This window comes from Ranitomeya variabilis, chromosome 4 (assembly GCF_051348905.1).
Source record: "Ranitomeya variabilis isolate aRanVar5 chromosome 4, aRanVar5.hap1, whole genome shotgun sequence".
NCBI lineage: Eukaryota > Metazoa > Chordata > Amphibia > Anura > Dendrobatidae > Ranitomeya > Ranitomeya variabilis.
The window spans coordinates 598,922,686-598,936,854 of record NC_135235.1 but is presented as its reverse complement, the minus strand read 5'-3'; the positions used below and the strand labels follow the sequence as shown (position 1 = coordinate 598,936,854).

The 14,169-nt window shown below is 50.0% G+C and overlaps 1 protein-coding gene across 2 annotated transcripts in view; it reads right to left on the bottom strand.

Annotated features, from left to right (window-relative positions):
* The window catches only part of ADNP (activity dependent neuroprotector homeobox), a 61,279-nt gene extending 50,506 nt beyond the window's left edge, over nucleotides 1–10,773 (bottom strand). The window contains exons 1-2 of one of the 2 annotated variants that reach the window (XM_077253221.1): nucleotides 10,541–10,773; nucleotides 4,406–4,538 (exon numbers count right to left, since the gene is read on the bottom strand). The gene's annotated coding sequence lies outside the window, so the exon portion shown is untranslated. Of the gene's footprint in view, nucleotides 1–4,405; nucleotides 4,539–10,284; nucleotides 10,469–10,540 lie in introns of those variants that run through there. The other variant, XM_077253220.1, reaches the window with a different exon arrangement.
* Nucleotides 10,774–14,169: the final 3,396 nt, after the last annotated feature.

Sequence of the window (14,169 nt, the reverse complement as noted above, 5' to 3'; positions counted from 1 at the left end):
ACTATAGTAATGTGACTTTTTACACCTTGAATTAAAACTCCCTCATGTATAAACCACCTTGCCTGGTGTTCGCCCTAGCTGCCTACGTCACTCATCTCCTTTAGTGAAAGGGTCAGTGATAAAAACATAGGAAGCACAGCATTAAGTCCGAAAAAATGCCAAGACTGACTTTCCCGTAAAATGATCACAGCAAGGGAAACAGCCAGAGCCAAGTGGATGGCAAAATGTAAAAAAATGCTTAGCCACAGCATCACACAGGTATCAACCACTGTGGACTCAAAAATCTTAATATTTTTTTAGTCACAGCAAGGGAGGCAGATTGTTGTAAAGAGTAATTCCAGCGATAATCAGTGGGAGAGGAGGGGGTGCAACTGCCGAGATCCCCACAACAGGGTTTTGCTCTATTCATTCCCTATGAGACAATGAGAAAAAGCCAACTACAGTGCTCCAGCGGTCCCATGGTGAATACATGGAGCAGTAGTCAAGCATGTGCAGGGCAGCTCCATTATAACAGGGATAAAAGTGACCTGTTCTAGTGATCGGTGAAGGTGCCAGAGGTCAGACCCCTACCGATCAAGAAGTTATAATTTATCCTATGGATAAGTGATAAACTGTTAAAAAAAAAAAAATGTAGCCAAATCATATATGGGAGAAGGAAAAAAGTTGTAGGAGAGATTTCGAGAGGGAGTATAATAATCGTACAAGTTCTGTCTACTAGATTACTAGATGGGTCATTGATCCAGGGATTTAATCTGATTGCCATATTTGTAGTCAGGATCCTCATGATTCATGTGCCGTATGTTTTTGCCTCTGGATCAATTCTGCTGGAGAATAAACCAGATGAATTTATGGACCTGATCCATCAAGGAATTTTCACCGGAATTATGGTGTAAAACTCCTGCAAAGGTAGCAAAAAAAAAAAAAATTCACAACTTGAAAGTTGCGCAAGATTTGTCATTTTCATCTCCATCATGGTGGGCAGAGCATGACCTGGCAAAGCCTTAATGACAAATTCATAATTTATGACACAAAAGTAACGTAAATTATGCCAGAAATGTAAACCAGCCCCTAACTGGACATCTCTGAAGGAAGCCCAAAGGAGGTGCCAGATTTAATATGAGGTACTCCATTAAGGCTTGATAGAAAACATCATTCTTAATACAGGCCTGTGCCTTTCTTTTACACTATGATATTCTAGAAGTGAGAAATTTGGAAATTTTAAAGAGATTTAACCCCTTCACACAGGGGCAACTGTAAACCCTTGCTGTGGTGACCGCATGTGGAGGCAGGCTTCCTCCACATGTGGCTGATACCTGCATCAGTCGCTTCAAAAGGAGACAGATTTTTACTGTATACTGTGGTATATAGTACAAGAGATCAATTGTAGGATATATAACAAAGTGTTTCAATGAAAAGGTCTCTTTCTATCAAGACAAAGTTATCAACTTGATCAATAAACGTCATACTGACATGCGAGAAACTCGGATGAGTCTCGCACGTCAGTACCCGGCGCTCAGAAGTGGAGCGTGCGGCTGCATGTATTGCTATGTGGCCGCATGCTCCGATCTGAGGGCCGGGTGCAGCGCCGGGTATTGACGTGTGATACTCATCCGAGTTTCTCGCATGTGAGTATGAGCCCTAAACGTCATTCTAAGGCTATGTGCACACGTTCAGGATTTCTTGCAGAAAATTCCTGACATTTTCTGCAAGAAATCCGCATGCGGTTTTTTGCGCTTTACCGCGGTTTTTGGTGCGTTTTTTTGGCGGATTTTTCCGGATATTTCCCAATGCATTATATAGTGGGAAATCCGCAAAATTAATGAACATGCCACGTTTTACCGCGATGCGTTTTTTTCACGGAAAAAAACGCATCATGTGTACAAAAATTGCGGAATTCATTAAAAATTATGGGATGCATAATGTTTGCAGATTTTTTGCGGTCTTATAGTGTTTTTAGCAGGAAAAAAAAAAAAAAAATGCGAAAAATCTGCAAAGTGTGCACACAGCCTAAAAGAAAGCGGAGAGTCTGATGGAGCCGAATATGGTACAAATGAAAGCATCAGGCCGACACAAAAAAAACAGCCCTCGCATAGCCTCCTTGATGGAAAACTAAATACATTAAGTGTCTCAAAAGATGTAAACAAAAAAAACAGACTTTTTTTACTTTTAATTTTTTTTCCACTTAAAAATATATATATGCATGTTTTTATTGCTGTACTCATGCTGACCTAGGGAAAACTGTCCAGGTAATTTTTATCATAAAATGAACACAGGAGGAAAAAAAAAAAAAAAATTTAATTGCATATTTTTCAGAATGTCACCCAACTTGGAGTTTCCCTCCCCCACTTTTCAACATATTATAATGGTAAAATGAAGTGTCATCCAAAACTACAAGACCTCATCATACATCTATATCGATGGAAAAATAAAGCTGTGGCTTATGGAAGAAGAGGAGGTAAATTGCCTGGGAGTGAAAGAGTCAATAAGCCTTACAAGGAGAGTCACCCATCACAGATATCCCACAATCTGCCATGATAATGTGACTTCTATAATAGCAGCCTGTCATGTGACATCACCGATGGGCAGAGGCTGGTCATCGAGGTGACATGTCAAGTCACTGCTACACCACCATGGGGGATGGTAAACAGTGGGTGAGTGGTGGGAGAAAGGAGGAAAATATGAAGGGAAGAATTTTAAAAGGATGTGGTCTTTATTTAGGCACATACAGTAGGTGGCTTATTACTATAGAATTCCCGCAAAATCCACTGCACTCTCACCAGGAATGATTTGGTAAAATTCAGCAGCTAGTGACATTTTATTTACAGCAGGGACCATACTCATGAGATCACATACTGAACTGAAAAAGTATACAGCTAATATCTAAAGACCCTCCATACACAGACTAGCAAACCGACACTCATATCTATGGGGGCCTCCCAACTTATGATGTCAGGAGACAGTAGAATTTTTAGCAGCTGATCCTTTTGTTCTCCCCAGAGATAAGCGGCTAACAGAAATGTCTGCCAGCGGCTCTCAGAACACAAACGCTTAGCCAAGCGTGCCTGTATATGGGGCAGTTGAGAGAGATTGCCGTCAGCCGAGTGATTGTTCAATCACCAGCTAATGTGTATGGAGGGCTAGAGTTGGTGCGAATTGAGTCGCACAACAGTAATCTGCAGCTAATAGAACCATTTTATTTTTTTTTACCTCCCACCATCCGCGGCTCTTGATTATCTGGCCTGGTGTGACGTCACATATGTTCTACTAAAAAGATGAGGTTGCACCTGGCTGGCTGATCAAAAAAAGAGAAGTGGATGCCATCAGGTAGGAAGCGGAGATCAGGACCCCCATCCAGAAGCCACAGACTAAAGACGGAGCCAAGGGACTGGGTCCTGAAAAATCGATTTGCACAAACTTTTATAAGGACCTTTATAGCCTGGGGCTACTGAGCCCAGGAATATATCAGTGCTGACCAGAACAAAAGACAAGCATGCATTCATCTTTCAGAACTGTGCCTCACATCCGTCATGGGCCTCCAATCAGCCATGTTTGACATAAATATGAAATCTTGTGCTACATACGCTATTTTTCTTCATCAATACTAGAAGCCTGCTAGTGGGATCGGTAGGGAACCATTGATGTTTTTTAGTGTATTGGACCTTGAGGTGTTGTGTTTTCTATAGGTAGAAACAGAGAATTCATTCTACAGCATGATTCGACCGACAAACACTAACCAGGGCAGTGGCGTCTGATCTGCGTTTTTACTTTTATAAGAAATCATGAAAGTTAAGTATTAGGTCCAAGTACAAGTTATGTTTTCTGATCAATCTAAGACTCTTGTGTATTTAGTAACAGGACTAAGCATATTATTCGTGAAACAATACTTGATGAAAGTGCTTATTGAACAAAAAAATAAATAAAATAAAAATCCAGGGGGAAAAACAAAATTGGAGATTTAATCAAAATGACAAAATTGAATATTGGACAAATCACAGGGAAATAAGTCACCAGATATGAAAGGATCCAACTTATAATAAGAATAACCCAACGGGGCAGTCCATATACAACCTGGGGATATTGGGACAAGAGAGTTCCAAGACCCCCACCGTCCGAACAAAAGGCCGACAAATCAGACACCAATGTTCACGACACCCGACATATAAAGAGCAGCAGGAAGACCACCACAGGCCACGGAGAGCCCACAATAACCCAGCTCCATGTGACCACAACAAAGCCGTTGTACTGAGGCTTCCCCTAAAATGCTGTGATACCAGAGAAAAAGTTGTGCAGGACAGAGCTGAACATCGCCCACCACCCCAGAGCGTTCTCTGCACAGCGCTGCTACAGTATGTGCTGCTGCTATTTCATGACATGGTGAAGCTACATGCATGGGACAAAGACAAACCTTTTGCTCCTCAAAAGAAATTAGATCAAGAAGGTAAAGCAAGACTGGAACCAGTGCCACAGATGTCGGGGGTCTTCACACAGCACAAGGGGGGGCAGGTCACATCCATGCATCCAGTGTGCAGCGAGGCCTCCTGGAAGAGAAGTACAGACGGGTCAGTGACAGCCCACCCCGGGGCCGCTGCTCCCCTCACCGAGCTCTAGCGGGGGCATCAGCTGGTGGAGGGGCCCTAGTGCAGCTCTATGGCCGGCACAGACAGGCCGCCTGCCTCCCTCCTCTCCGCAGTCTCTGCTGCCTTGTAGGAGGCGCTGTGCTGCAGTTCCTGCTTCAGCCTCCCCTCCCCCACACTCCGGAGCCTTACCCAGCGCACAGAATGCGCCCCCTACAGGCTTGCGGGCGCCTCTGCTGCGGTGCATGTTGGGTGGAGGCGCAGACTGGCTGTTCTTTTCCGTGCTGCACGAGCGCCCGGCGGGAGCGGCGGAGCCCGGGCAGCGGTGAGGGCGGCAGTGGAGCTCGGGCGGCGGTGAAGGCGGGAGTGGAGCTCGGGCGGCAGAGGCGCCCGCACCGCGCAGACGGCGCCGGAGAGCGGACACATGGCCCGGCACCGAGCGCGCCTTTTCACAGCAGTCTGGGCCCGCCCCCGGCATTTAACCCCTTCCCGGCCCGCAGCCGCATTGCTTCCCGGTGTAACAAGTTCTGCGCCAGTTACAAATCACAATTGTGCGACAATTTACATGACAATGTGACCTGATGACAGCGACCAAGGCCATCACCCGGCAGGTCAGGGTGCACCCAGCATCTAGGAGCAGAGGGGGGGCTGGAGCTCTCCAAATACTCAACACAGGTGGGGTGGGAGGTTGTGCAGCCCCCCATACAGCAACAGGAGGGGTTGGATATATCCCCCACAAAAACAGGAGCAATGCGATATAGTTCCCCCTATACAGGAGCGGTGTCATGCAGTGTCCCCCCCATACGTGAGCAGTGTCATGCAGTGTCCCCCCCATACGTGAGCAGTGTCATGCAGTGTCCCCCCATACGTGAGCAGTGTCATGCAGTGTCCCCCCATACGTGAGCAGTGTCATGCAGTGTCCCCCCATACGTGAGCAGTGTCATGCAGTGTCCCCCCATACGTGAGCAGTGTCATGCAGTGTCCCCCCATACGTGACCAGTGTCATGCAGTGTCCCCCCATACGTGAGCAGTGTCATGCAGTGTCCCCCCATACGTGAGCAGTGTCATGCAGTGTCCCCCCCATACGTGCGCAGTGTCCCCCCATACGTGAGCAGTATCATGCAGTGTCCCCCCCCATACGTGAGCAGTGTCATGCAGTGTCCCCCCTCATACGTGAGCAGTGTCCCCCCCATACGTGAGCAGTGTCATGCAGTGTCCCCCTCATACGTGAGCAGTGTCCCCCCATACGTGAGCAGTGTCATGCAGTGTCCCCCACATACGTGAGCAGTGTCATGCAGTGTCCCCCCCATACGTGAGCAGTCATGCAGTGTCCCACCCCCATACGTGAGCAGTGTCCCCCCATACGTGAGCAGTGTCATGCAGTGTCCCCCCCATACGTGAGCAGTGTCATGCAGTGTCCCCCCCATACGTGAGCAGTGTCATGCAGTGTCCCCCCCCATACGTGAGCAGTGTCATGCAGTGTCCCCCCATACGTGAGCAGTGTCATGCAGTGTCCCCCCATACGTGAGCAGTGTCATGCAGTGTCCCCCCTATACGTGAGCAGTGTCCCCCCATACGTGAGCAGTGTCATGCAGTGTCCCCCCATACGTGAGCAGTGTCATGCAGTGTCCCCCCCATACGTGAGCAGTGTCATGCAGTGTCCCCCCCATACGTGAGCAGTGTCCCCCCATATGTGAGCAGTGTCATGCAGTGTCCCCCCATACGTGAGCAGTATCATGCAGTGTCCCCCCCCATACGTGAGCAGTGTCATGCAGTGTCCCCCCTCATACGTGAGCAGTGTCCCCCCCATACGTGAGCAGTGTCATGCAGTGTCCCCCTCATACGTGAGCAGTGTCCCCCCATACGTGAGCAGTGTCATGCAGTGTGTCCCCCATACGTGAGCAGTGTCATGCAGTGTCCCCCCCTCATACGTGAGCAGTGTCCCCCCATACGTGAGCAGTGTCATGCAGTGTCCCCCCCATACGTGAGCAGTGTCATGCAGTGTCCCCCCCATACGTGAGCAGTGTCATGCAGTGTCCCCCCATACGTGAGCAGTGTCATGCAGTGTCCCCCCATACGTGAGCAGTGTCATGCAGTGTCCCCCCCATACGTGAGCAGTGTCATGCAGTGTCCCCCCATACGTGAGCAGTGTCATGCAGTGTCCCCCATACGTGAGCAGTGTCATGCAGTGTCCCCCCCCCTATACAGGAGCGGTGTCATGCAGTGTCCCCCCATACGTGAGCAGTGTCATGCAGTGTCCCCCCATACGTGAGCAGTGTCCCCCCATACGTGAGCAGTGTCCCCCCATACGTGAGCAGTGTCCCCCCATACGTGAGCAGTGTCCCCCCATACGTGAGCAGTGTCCCCCCATACGTGAGCAGTGTCCCCCCATACGTGAGCAGTGTCCCCCCATACGTGAGCAGTGTCATGCAGTGTCCCCCCAATACGTATGCAGTGTCCCCCCATACGTGAGCAGTGTCATGCAGTGTCCCCCCCATACGTGAGCAGTGTCATGCAGTGTCCCCCATACGCGAGCGATGTCATGCAGTGACTTCCCCCCCATACGCGAGCGATGTCATGCAGTGACTCCCCCCTTATACGCGAGCGGTGTAATGCAGTGTTCCCCCCCCATACGCGAGCGGTGTAATGCAGTGCCCCCCCCCCCCCTCATACGCAAGCAGTGTAGTGCAGTGCCCCCTCATACACGAGCGGCGTAATGTATTGTCATCCTCTCCCCTATAGGGGAGCGGAGTAAGCGTAATGTTGTGTAGTCCCGTATACAGGAGGGTGGTGGGGATGTAGTGTCCCGTATACAGGAGGGTGGTGGGGATGTAGTGTCCCGTATACAGGAGGGTGGTGGGGATGTAGTGTCCCGTATACAGGAGGGTGGTGGGGATGTAGTGTCCCGTATACAGGAGGGTGGTGGGGATGTAGTGTCCCGTATACAGGAGGGTGGTGGGGATGTAGTGTCCCGTATACAGGAGGGTGGTGGGGATGTAGTGTCCCGTATACAGGAGGGTGGTGGGGATGTAGTGTCCCGTATACAGGAGGGTGGTGGGGATGTAGTGTCCCGTATACAGGAGGGTGGTGGGGATGTAGTGTCCCGTATACAGGAGGGTGGTGGGGATGTAGTGTCCCGTATACAGGAGGGTGGTGGGGATGTAGTGTCCCGTATACAGGAGGGTGGTGGGGATGTAGTGTCCCGTATACAGGAGGGTGGTGGGGATGTAGTGTCCCGTATACAGGAGGGTGGTGGGGATGTAGTGTCCCGTATACAGGAGGGTGGTGGGGATGTAGTGTCCCGTATACAGGAGGGTGGTGGGGATGTAGTGTCCCGTATACAGGAGGGTGGTGGGGATGTAGTGTCCCGTATACAGGAGGGTGGTGGGGATGTAGTGTCCCGTATACAGGAGGGTGGTGGGGATGTAGTGTCCCGTATACAGGAGGGTGGTGGGGATGTAGTGTCCCGTATACAGGAGGGTGGTGGGGATGTAGTGTCCCGTATACAGGAGGGTGGTGGGGATGTAGTGTCCCGTATACAGGAGGGTGGTGGGGATGTAGTGTCCCGTATACAGGAGGGTGGTGGGGATGTAGTGTCCCGTATACAGGAGGGTGGTGGGGATGTAGTGTCCCGTATACAGGAGGGTGGTGGGGATGTAGTGTCCCGTATACAGGAGGGTGGTGGGGATGTAGTGTCCCGTATACAGGAGGGTGGTGGGGATGTAGTGTCCCGTATACAGGAGGGTGGTGGGGATGTAGTGTCCCGTATACAGGAGGGTGGTGGGGATGTAGTGTCCCGTATACAGGAGGGTGGTGGGGATGTAGTGTCCCGTATACAGGAGGGTGGTGGGGATGTAGTGTCCCGTATACAGGAGGGTGGTGGGGATGTAGTGTCCCGTATACAGGAGGGTGGTGGGGATGTAGTGTCCCGTATACAGGAGGGTGGTGGGGATGTAGTGTCCCGTATACAGGAGGGTGGTGGGGATGTAGTGTCCCGTATACAGGAGGGTGGTGGGGATGTAGTGTCCCGTATACAGGAGGGTGGTGGGGATGTAGTGTCCCGTATACAGGAGGGTGGTGGGGATGTAGTGTCCCGTATACAGGAGGGTGGTGGGGATGTAGTGTCCCGTATACAGGAGGGTGGTGGGGATGTAGTGCCCCGTATACAGGAGGGTGGTGGGGATGTAGTGCCCCGCATACAGGAGGGTGGTGGGGATGTAGTGCCCCGCATACAGGAGGGTGGTGGGGATGTAGTGCCCCGCATACAGGAGGGTGGTGGGGATGTAGTGCCCCGCATACAGGAGGGTGGTGGGGATGTAGTGCCCCGCATACAGGAGGGTGGTGGGGATGTAGTGCCCCGCATACAGGAGGGTGGTGGGGATGTAGTGCCCCGCATACAGGAGGGTGGTGGGGATGTAGTGCCCCGCATACAGGAGGGTGGTGGGGATGTAGTGTCCCGCATACAGGAGGGTGGTGGGGATGTAGTGTCCCGCATACAGGAGGGTGGTGGGGATGTAGTGTCCCGCATACAGGAGGGTGGTGGGGATGTAGTGTCCCGCATACAGGAGGGTGGTGGGGATGTAGTGTCCCGCATACAGGAGGGTGGTGGGGATGTAGTGTCCCGTATACAGGAGGGTGGTGGGGATGTAGTGTCCCGTATACAGGAGGGTGGTGGGGATGTAGTGTCCCGTATACAGGAGGGTGGTGGGGATGTAGTGTCCCGTATACAGGAGGGTGGTGGGGATGTAGTGTCCCGTATACAGGAGGGTGGTGGGGATGTAGTGTCCCGTATACGGGGAGGGGGGATGTAGTGTCCCGTATACAGGGGGGAGGGGGGATGTAGTGTCCCGTATACAGGGGGGAGGGGGGGATGTAGTGTCCCGTATACAGGAGGCTGGTGGGGATGTAGTGTCCCGTATACAGGAGGGAGGGGGGATGTAGTGTCCCCTATACAGGAGGGAGGGGGGATGTAGTGTCCCCTATACAGGAGGGAGGGGGGATGTAGTGTCCCCTATACAGGAGGGAGGGGGATGTAGTGTCCCCTATACAGGAGGGAGGGGGATGTAGTGTCCCCTATACAGGAGGGAGGGGGATGTAGTGTCCCCTATACAGGAGGGGGGGGATGTAGTGTCCCCTATACAGGAGGGGGGGGGGGTGTAGTGTCCCCTATACAGGAGGGGGGGGTGTAGTGTCCCCTATACAGGAGGAGGGGGGGGATGTAGTGTCCCGTATACAGGAGGGGGGGGATGTAGTGTCCCCTATACAGGAGGGGGGGTGTAGTGTCCCCTATACAGGAGGGGGGGGGGTGTAGTGTCCCCTATACAGGAGGGGGGGGGGTGTAGTGTCCCGTATACAGGAGGGGGGGGTGTAGTGTCCCCTATACAGGAGGGGGGGGGTGTAGTGTCCCCTATACAGGAGGAGGGGGGGGATGTAGTGTCCCGTATACAGGAGGGGGGGATGTAGTGTCCCCTATACAGGAGGGGGGGTGTAGTGTCCCGATGTGACATGGTGTCCGCTGCCTGCACTCCTCATACTGAGGATGATCTATATTACTCTGCGCACAGCCCCGGAATGTGAGGACACACAGGGTACATATAAGTGTATACATGGTCCTCCTATGTATGGGGGGCTCCCGCTATCGCCAGTACACGCTGGTTCCGGGACTCCTGCTCCCGGGGCGCCGCTCCCCTCCTCCCGGGCCCTTACGTACCTCCGGTTGTCGGCTGTCAGGCTCCCCCTCACCGGCCGGCAGGGAGGGGGTGGCAGGCCCTGGCGGGAGATGAGGAGGAGGATGAGGCGGGAGCCGGCGGCCGGGGTCCTCCTCCAGACAATACACCGCGGCTACGATCCTGCCCTGGCCAAAATGGCGTCCGAGAAAGATCGGATGTGGCGTCAGCGGCTCATTAGCATGTGGGGGGGACTCATTGTCCGTGAGGGGAGCGAGGAGAGCCCGGGAAAACACAAACCTTTCCGGCCTGGCGGGAGCTCCCGGGTTGCGGTTCCGTCTGCCGTTGAGGATTGCGGGAAGCTCTTTGTCCTGGAGCCGAAAGCGAGAGGACGGCGCCGACAGCTGCACACAACCTCCAGTAGGGGGCGCCTCACTCTGACGGAAGGATACGAGGAGACGATGTGAAATCACGGCGGGGTTCAGTGTGTGCTGTGTTTTTCCCTCTTCTCTGTAGCGTATCCTTCCGCTGCCGGGGCTACATGCTTGAGTTGGTCACATGGTGCTGGGTGCTCAGTGCTGCAGCCATGCGGTCAGGGCGAGGATTGCAGACTCAGGGCCCCCATTTCCTGCTCTGTGCAGCATGCAGCTCAAACAATGGCCATCAGCAGTACTGCCTGGGGCCCTGACTCCTGCTCCTATGCTGCCCTAGGGGCCCCCATATTGGCCAGGGGCCACTGAAAGAACACAACCAACACCACCACCATCACCAATGATATGGTTGGGTTTTTTATCCAACCAGATACATTTTGACCAATGTTTAAGCCTACAGACCCAATTTGCCAAAGTCAAAGTTGGAGAACCATTGGTTCTATGACGATATTGGTGTAGCTACTGCTGCAGCTCTTCTTGGGATCCTAGAGGTGAGGTGTCATCCTAGTTATGACTGGGATTTTCTTCAGTCTATGTACCTAGTACCAGAAACACGTTGTGATGGCCACCACTTCGGCTTCTGCAAAAGTGTTTGGCCGTGACATATTGTCTACCCAAAAACCATAAGAGAAATATACAGCTTTCTACCAGAAATAACCGAGTCCATGTCCATCAGGTCAACTGTTATACCTGACATGGCCATTGACAAGAATGGCGCTGTTCCTGGTGCCGCCGCTCTTCTATAGATAGGTAGACGCCGGTCACCATTGGTTGCGTGGTGGGAGTAGCCTGTAACTAGCACATGAGGTCGTATAAGGAGCCACTGAGTCTTCGCTTGTGCGTGTGTCCTCTTAGCAGCAGCCGGGATCTTCCTCTACTAGCGCTGATCTCAATAATACCCACACTCCCATCCATCTCAGTAACAGAGGAAATATTCCCAAGTCCCAACCTAAGAGATTGTATTTATTCAGCTTCTCTCACATCAATTAAACATAAATCACTATGAACTTCAATGAAAAGTTCCCACAGGGAATGTGGACGTCCCATTGGGGTAATGGACACTCTTCGTACTTGAGACCCTTTCTCTATGACAGTGCTGGGATCAGGGAGCGGTATTCGGAGCGTTATGTGTAATAATTACTTGTGGCATTATGTATGTTCCCACTGGCATCATATCTATGGCCACTATATGGCGCTAGGTATTCTAGCACTGTATGGCTAGGTAGGAGTGAGGGGTGAGTCAGACCTATGGTCGCTGTGCACCTCTCTGATTAATGCCCTTGCCTGGGCTGACAGTTTTGGTGGGCGGCCCTCTCGGCAGGTATGTTGTGGTGCCATGTTTTACAGCATTAGGTTTCAATGAGTGTCATAGAAAATATTAAAATCTCTAAGCCCCTTGTGAAGGGGCACTGACCCCCCCCCCTCTCTCCTTCCCTCTCACATAGATTTCCAGTGAGGAAGCAAATAGCTTACAGTATGAGCCTCTTGGAATAGCCTGTACAATGGACAGAAGGAAGAAGGAATTTTCATATAGTTGTGAAGTAAACCATCCTAATTAAAATGAAGGCAGTCCCTTTAGGACAAAGTGCCCCTGCAGTGAAAAAAAGGATGTCTATTGTGCGAGGACAAAGAGTTATATATTAGACAAATTATTAAGGCAGGAAAAGGTCTTTTCAGAAAGTTGGAACACAGGTACCTGTGTTTACACATAGACAGAGACATGGAAGAGCCTCTTTTGTCTCCAGGAAATGCATCCTGAATTTAAATGACACCTAGGTTCTCTCAGAGGAAACGTTATATATTTATAATAGATCGCTGTCTCTGAAATAAAATTCGGAATATTGGAGTTTGTTTAGATCCGATAGTGATGGAACATACATTTTCAGCTTCAGGGGTTAACAGGGAAGAAGATGCATGCTTTTTCATAACTGTAACACCTGCTTATGAGCCCCAAATCCATAGTGGCCAGATAAATGACAAAAGCCTTGTCATGTTTGGTCTCTGGGTAACGATAAAATCCATATAAAACATATATTGGTGATCTCAAACTTCTGCTATCATCAGAAGTGAAGTTATCGCATAAGTTGAAAATTTAATGAAATCCTGAAGGGCTGAGGACATCCCACAACCCGGCCCACGTGAAGTCATCACGGGGGATTGGGGAAGGGGGTTAACTCAGGTACTGATAGTCAAGACAAAGTATGATCTGTGTTCAATGCCGAGAAAGATACACACCAGTGTAGGCTTGATCCCATTAACAAGCTTTTTCAGTCGGATTGCTTCCATCCACTAAGCTGAATCATCTCTGTGATCGGCGTGCTAAGTCATTTGTTAATCTCTTATTTTCTATAACTATGTATGTTGTCCCCTTTGTAAAATTTTTTTTATTTTATTTTTTGGATTAAATATAAAATTTGATAGTTCTGTTCCTTTTGATCTGTAACCCGCACCCCGAAGCCATATGCTACCAGAACCTGAACCAGACCTCCAGTCAGCCTCTATAAAAGACTGGTGGCAGCGAGTAGTCTGCAGTTATCATGGAGTTTGCAGTGAGTGTATCAGAGGTTTGTACACATATTCCATGCGTTAGAATTGGAGGAGTATATACCATACGCTCACCGAAACATTTGCAAGGTGGAAGGCAATATCAATAGCCTAAAATATCAAGAAGTATTAGCTACCTCTTAAATTCCAAATCATAAAATGGTCAAATTCTGCAGCAGGATGGTGCTCCATCTCATACATCCATCTCTACAACAAAGTTCCTCCAGGCAAAAAAAGATCAAGGTGCTCATGGACTGGCCCACCCAGTCACCAGACATGAACATCATTGAGCATGTTTGGGGTAGGATGAAAGAGGAAGCTTGGAAGACAAAACCAAATAATCTATATGAACTCTGGGAGGCATGTAAGACTGCATTCTTTGCTATTCCTGATGACTTCATTAATAAATTGTATGAATCATTGTTGAACCGCATGGATGCAGTCCTTCAAGCTCATGGAAGTCACAGAAAATATTAAATATGACCCTAATAGCACCGCAACTTCATTCACCAATGTTATGCAACATATATTTGTATTTTAAGTTAATTATTTGTTTGAACATCACATTACTTTCTGTGGGCGACAAAACTTTTGTCTTGCCAAAATCTGACCATTCTGTGTCCATTAATTGATAATATTTCTGCATTGATGCCAATTTATTTTCTTAACCTAAACCACATTTGGGAGGGTTTCAGCTTTCAAAAGAATAATTTATACAACCAATGGATGAATTTAACGTCAGGTTATAAGCTTTTATTTACATAACATGGATAAGCGACATAACTTCTGTCAGGGAGTGTAATACTGTGGCCGAGAGCAGAAAGAGATCTCTCTCCCACAATAAGCAACTGAGAAGAATAGATAAAGCAGAAAAAGTCCCAAAGATATTGCAAACAAGAGGAGCAGAGTATATAACATGCCACAAGTTATGTTAAAAATAATTTTTATTCAGTT